At 31.9% G+C, this 7,131-nt stretch overlaps 1 pseudogene; it reads left to right on the forward strand.

Moving 5' to 3' along the window:
• The first annotated feature begins 1,687 nt into the window (after positions 1 to 1,687).
• LOC108484284 (2-oxoglutarate-Fe(II) type oxidoreductase hxnY-like) lies at positions 1,688 to 5,325 on the forward strand (annotated as a pseudogene).
• The last annotated feature ends 1,806 nt before the right edge of the window (positions 5,326 to 7,131 follow it).

The following is a 7,131-nucleotide window of genomic DNA, read 5'->3' on the forward strand; positions in this document are numbered from 1 at the left end:
AAAGTTTGTACGTTGGAGTATTTTTTTTTTTTATGCTTAAGTCAATAAAACTTGATGAAAGAGTGAAATGGTGTGAGGTTAAGTGTATGGTCATACCTGATCAACATCATAATATTAGTATTAATAGATGTCTATGGTGCTTACCTAAGGTTGTTTGGCCTTGTGGTTGGATCTGACTATTGCTCCTTATTGGCTAGTCTGTTTTCTCTACATCTTCAAGGACATTAGTCCATGCTTAATTCTACCGAATGATTAAGTTGATATTAGGGGTGTTAAAACGGTTAATTAAATTAAATTAGTATTAATTAATTAATTAAACTAGTATTAATTAATTAATTAAACTTTTAATTTTTAATTGTTAACCGAACCAAAATATCTTGATTATTTCGGTCGGTGAATTAACGAAATTTATATATATATATATATATATATATATATATTCATTAAAACAAGTATAAAATATATCTAAAAAAAGTAAATTAATAATGTTCATTTGACCGAATTAACCAAATTAACTAAATTAGTAATAGTCTAATATATATAATATATAATATTATTTATTAAGTTCGGTTAATTAACCGATTTCGAATTAAATTAACAGTTAATCAAAATTCTAAAAAACTTTTAACTGACATCCGATCGAATTAGATCAGTTAACCGAATTAAATCAATTTGATCAGTTAATTAAATTTTAACCGAAGTTTAAACACCTCTATCTAATAAAGCTCATAGAAACCAATCAATGATGAAGATTGAAGAAAATGCCAACAAATGGTAGCAAACGGAAGCGAACAAATGAAATACTAGAGTTTGGATAGGATTGGAAAAAAGAACCTAGGTTTGAATCCATTGATTTTTAGGATGGGTTGGCTAAAAAATAAAACAAAATTGGACAGGAAAATTAAGGGGGAAAAAAATAGAAAACCAAAACATCTTCTAAAAGCGGTTTAGAAGGGTTTTAGCTAAGTTACCTGACTCTCTGTTTCCATTTCTTTAAACCGTTCAAAACTCGTCACTGATTAAATTGTTAGATCAGACATTTTTCAATTTAATCATTCGCTCTAATCTAGTTATGATAACCCTCTGCCATACTAGTTTAATTATTAAAACGAATTAACCTTTTATTATTATCTAAAAATTCAATTAATTATATATTTACGTGAAAATTATATATTTAGAATATATAAATTTGTTAAAATTAACATATAATAAATAATGAAATACATGGTTAGAAGTTAGTTAATAATTACAAATAAAATATGTAAGATATTAAAATAAAAATATTAAATTAAGAATGAAATCAAATTTAAACACATAAATACATAAAATAACAAATACTAAATAAATACAATTATTTATGATGGTGTTGCCATCAATCTTGAATTAACGTTAAGTTAACTTATGACACTAATTTAGTTAATAACATTATTAATATATATATATATATATATATATCATCAATAGAGATATTAAAGTATTAATAAAAAATATTAAAATAATTTTTATATAAAAATAAAACTTTGTTTGAATGTAAATTTATAATTTTTCAAATTTTAATATTTTAAAAATATTGTTCCTACTTCAACTCATGTTTTCCAATGTCAGAATCACTTTTATTTAGAAATTAGAAATTAAGGTGAAAAATATTAGATAAGTAATATAGAAATGCAAAACAAAACCTACCGCCTTAAATTATGTGAACCAGAAAACGCGTGTCCCACTTACATTACCGAGAAGTTGCCGTTGGTCTCTCAACCTATAAATTCTCATCTCGAATTTCTAAACTATTAGATCATTAAACTAACAAAAGCAGAAAACCAACTGCGCCAAAAAGAGAAAGCAAAATGGAAAGTCAGAAGCAAAGCGGACCCGAACCTCCTATCAAAGTCTCAACCATCAATTGTATCGATCTGTCTAATCCTGATATTGGTGAATCCGTTGCTTTACTAAAGCAGGTTTGGTTCCCCTCTGTATCTTTTTGGCTTCTGTGTTTTGTTGTACTTGTCATATGAATTTACTGGTTTCTGTTTCCTTTTCAACTGTTTCGATGATTTGAAGTTGATATTTTGATGCCTTGGTGATTATCAGACAACCCCATAATAGAAGTTTGGTTTTTTTTTTTTTTGGTGGGTTTAGGCTTGCTTGGATTGTGGATTTTTCTATGTTGTAAATCATGGGATAAGCCAGGAATTTATGGATGAAGTATTTGCTCAAAGCAAGAAGTTTTTTTATTTGCCATTAAACGAGAAACTGAAAGTTTTGAGGAATGAGAAACATAGAGGCTACACTCCCATGTTTGATGAGGTTCTTGACCCTGACAATCAAGTGCATGGTCAGCAACTCTTTCTCTTTAGCGTTTGTATCTCTGTATAACTGCATCATTTGTTCTATTTTTCATATTCATCACTGGTGCAATAGTTTGCGTGCAACTATAGTATCAAAGCTTTTTTTCCCCTGTTCGGGTAGTAGGAGACTACAAAGAGGGGTATTACATAGGCGTGGACGTGCCTGAAAATGATCCTGAATCCGAGAAGCCGTTTAATGGGCCTAATGTTTGGCCGGCAGATGGTAAAATGTTTTAACTTTCATTGGTTGGTTATTTTGCAAGACCTGTTTGAAAGAATATTTCACCAATTGCTTTGGTCACTTTTGGCACTGGTTAGGTGTTTTGCCTGGTTGGAGGCAGACTATGGAGAAATTTCATCATGAGGCATTGTAAGTTATAAGTTATGTGATTACATATCTATGCTTGTTTCATGATAATGTGTGCAAAGAAAAATGGCTGATAAGAATTTGTATTTCTTCTTCTTGCAATTAGAGAGGTGGGAAAGGCAGTTTCAAGGATCCATAGCGCTTGCACTTGACCTAGAGGTTGATTTCTTTGATAAGCCTGAGGTGCTTGGGAAGCCTATTGCCACCTTGCGCTTGCTACACTATGAAGGTGTAAGATCATAGGATATCTTTATTAATCTTATTGTCATACACAATTGATATAAATCATTATATGAATTTCATAATCTGTTCAGATCAATTTTCTGATCCCGCAAAAGGAATATATGGAGCTGGAGCCCATTCTGACTTCGGATTTATTACACTCTTGGCAACCGATGATGTTATGGGTCTACAAGTATGAAAGTTGCTATAACATGTGACTATATTGCCATTTTTCTTCAAATTCACTAGTTAACAAATGTTTATTTGATTTTTCTGCAGATATGCAAGGATAAAGATGCAAAACCTCAGATATGGGAGTATGTGACACCAATAAAAGGGTAAGTCACTGATGGCTAGCAGAGATTTGAGCTTGTAGGTTACATTGTACACATGCTTCCATATTGTGGATATGCAATTTGGTTTTAGTAGAGAATGCATTTGGATCCAATCTCAGTTTTAGTGAATTTTGTCTAATTATTTACTGCACCTAGCTTGCTATCATTATTCTTTTGTGATATCTTCTTAAATTTCTATCCTTGCATTGTTCTATTCTTGCTTCCCTTGTGCTAAGTTTAACTTTTTAATCACCAATATATGATGTGCGTAATATGTGGTTGATTTTGTTCAGAGCTTTCATAGTCAACCTTGGGGACATGCTGGAGCGCTGGAGCAACTGTATGTTCAAGTAATGTGCTAGCTTCAGTTGTAACTATGGTCTACACTGCCTTTTTAAAGATGAAATTAATGATGGATTTCCGGGGGCCTCATGCTGAAGAGCTTAGACTAATTTTGATGATCTGCTTTGCCTTTTACTTTTAAGTTTAGCCATTTATTATATTTGATAAATTGAAAGCAGAGAAATGTTGTTTAAGGCTGTCATCTCAAACAAATAGAACTCCGTTAACTTTTGGTTCTTTTGCATCATTACATGTACATAGGATCACTAAGAGAAAGCTGCCTTATGGTGACCTTGAGCTTTTTTGTGCCCGAGATGTTGTTTCTTTGCAATATTCTTTTGCTTATTCATAATTTCATCTTTCCTCGTTTGAATGTGTACTGCTGTAAACTCTGTTCATTTGTTTTGAAATGTTATAGTTTCTTGATCTCATGTTGTGAAAGGCTGGAAGCAACCTTTTTATAACCATCTTTCCCCTGTTGTATCTACCAGGTCCACCTTGCACAGAGTTTTGGGGAATGGTCAAGACAGATATTCTGTAAGACCATTTTTTTTTTTAACAACCCTCGTAGAATTTTATTAATATCTGTTCAAGGCATTGAAATTTGCATCATCATGAGTTACATCAGCATCAAAGAGAAAATTATGCACTAGGAAAAAACAACTGGTAAAAGTATCCGAGTACCTAACTTTCTTTGTTATCCAGGTTTTAATGCCTTTCACCATATTCATGATTGATTATATGCTCTATGATGTCTTCATGTTACAATATCAAGTTGCTCCATTGTATTCATCTTGTTACACTCCTTGTACATCCCTTGCTTGACTTTAGTGCTGGTTATATATTTACTTCTTCACTGTCTATGGTAATTAACTACAAATAAGGTAAATTTGGCTTTTCTAGCACTTTGAAATTTACGTTCCTACCAACTCTCAGTTTGTAAGTTTCTTTATGATTATTGTAGCCTGGATTTTTCTTGGCACATTTTGTCTTGCTAACATTTACATAATCTTCAAAGTAAAACTAAGGTTTATGTGTTTTGTTTCTGATGGCAGATTGCATTCTTTGTGGAACCTAACCATGACTGTCTGGTTGAATGTTTGCCTACTTGCAAAACAGAAAAAAGTCCTCCCAAGTAAGTCTTTAGTATCCAGTTGTTTATAATTATAGATGATAAGGATCGAAAATCTCTCCTATTTGAAACCCGTAGTTGCTATGACATTTATACGGGATTTAAACCCAAGTTGCTCTAACTCTTCATTTTGCTTGAAGTACCATGGTCAAGGGTGTAGGCATGTGACCTTCCAAAGATCCTCCAAATATATATATAAAAAAAACTTTAAAATAACCAAATCTACCCGTATCTGACCAAATCTTATTAACATTGATTTAAATTGTCTTGTTCTATCTAACATAACTGCTGCATACATTCCAACCAGGTTTCCCCAAATCAGGTGCTCAACATATCTGAGCCAACGTTACAAGGACACTCATGCTAACTTAAGTGTATACGATAAACATCAAGCTTGAAGTCCTTAGTGAAAACATGTTTAGGAAAAGGTGACACTGTAGTTTTCATCATACATCAGCATATCATTTTGAATGTGGTTATATCATACATTAGAAAGTCTTATGTAAATTGTATTACAGTGATAAAATTATGTAGTGAATTTACTTCATGTTCCAAGATTCAACGTGGAACCTATTTTGAAAATTTTCTCTTCAGCTGGACTATCCTAAAATGACTCAATATTTTTATAACTTGCCGACAATTATGAGAGACTGCTAAACAGCTGTTCAAACACTCACATCGGTGCAAGTTAACATTTCACAACCCAAATCACATTTTTACTATATCTTATTTATTAGGCATTTCAAGTCAAAGTATTAAAAATTGAACGTTGATAATGACAATGTAGAAAGATCACAAAGAAAAAGAAAGAAAAAATACATTGATTTTACGTGGAAACATTTTCGGAAAAAAATAACAGGCAGAGGAGAAGAAAATTCACCAATGTCAAATTCGAATGATACAAGAGGAATTTTGACTACATCTATTCATATGTTGAAAAAATCTAATTCTAATCAATGTCAAATATATTGTGCTAATAAATACTAAATATATTCTACTAATAAATACTAAATCTTTTAGAAAGAAAATATATTTTGTTTAACTTGACTTGCAAGCAATCTCTTAGAATTTGGATCACACAACTCTAGTAATTTTCACATTGACATGAATTCTCAATGATCAAGTTTTTCACCACGAACTCTCAACGAACAAGTTTTTCACCTCTTCCATGAAACCCCTTAAGAATATTCTTCAATAATGAACACCAACCAAGTCCAAGTAATGCTTGAACTTAGTTATAGGAAGTGATTTAGTCATTACAGCTGTAGGATTATCATGAGTACTAACTTTGCTGACAACAATATCGCCACGAGTAATAATATCACGTACAAAATGATACCAAACATTAATGTCCTTTGTTCTCTCATTAAACATTTGATCTTTCGTAAGGAATATTGCACTCTGAATATTATAAAACATTGTATTGATTTGAAGGTCTTTACTGAGTTCACGAAAGAGTCTCTTTAACCAAATAGCTTTTTTACAAGCCTTGGTAATTGCCATGTACTCAGCTTCAATAGTTGACAAAACAACTATAGTTTGTAAAGTGGTTTTTCAACTGATTGCGCAACCTCCAATAGTAAAGATATACTCGGTGAGAGATTTTTTATCAAGGTCTCTAGCAAAATCAAAATCAACATACCCAATGACTTCATCCTTAGTTCTTTCAATCTGTAAGCAAACATCAGTAATACCTCGTAAGTATTTGAAAATTCATTGAACTGCTTTCCAATATTCTTTACTAGGATTCGCCATGCATCTACTAACTGCACTAACTGCATATGATAAATCTAGTCATGAGTAAACCATAGCATACATGAGAGATCCCACAGCACTAGAATATGGAACACGTGCCATGTAGTCAATCTCATTATCTGATTGTGGAGACAAAGCCAATGAAAGTCTGAAGTGGGCTACTAATGGAGTACAAACAGGCTTGGCATTCTGCATATTGAACCTGCAAAGAACTTTCTCAATGTACCCTTTTTAAATTAGGATAATTTATATACTTTTCTATCTTTAAGAATCTCCATTCTAAATATCTTCTTTGCTACTCCCAAATCTTTCATCTCAAATTCTTTACTAAGTTGGACTTTGACCTTTCTTATCTCTCCTTCATCTTTGTCTACTATCAACATGTCATCAACATATAAGAGTAGATATATAAAAAAACCATCATTGTTTTTCTTAAAATAAACACAACTGTCAACGCTACTTCTTTTGAAATCATGAGTAGTTATAAAAGAATCAAACCTTTTGTACCACTGCCTTGGTGACTGTTTCAAGCCACAAAGAGACTTTTTCAATAAGCAAACATAGTCGTCTTTTTCTAAGATTATAAAACCCTCTGGTTGTTTCATGTAGATATCTTCCTCAAGTTCTCCATGT

The sequence above is a fragment of the Gossypium arboreum genome, chromosome 6 (assembly GCF_025698485.1).
Source record: "Gossypium arboreum isolate Shixiya-1 chromosome 6, ASM2569848v2, whole genome shotgun sequence".
NCBI classification, from domain to species: domain Eukaryota; kingdom Viridiplantae; phylum Streptophyta; class Magnoliopsida; order Malvales; family Malvaceae; genus Gossypium; species Gossypium arboreum.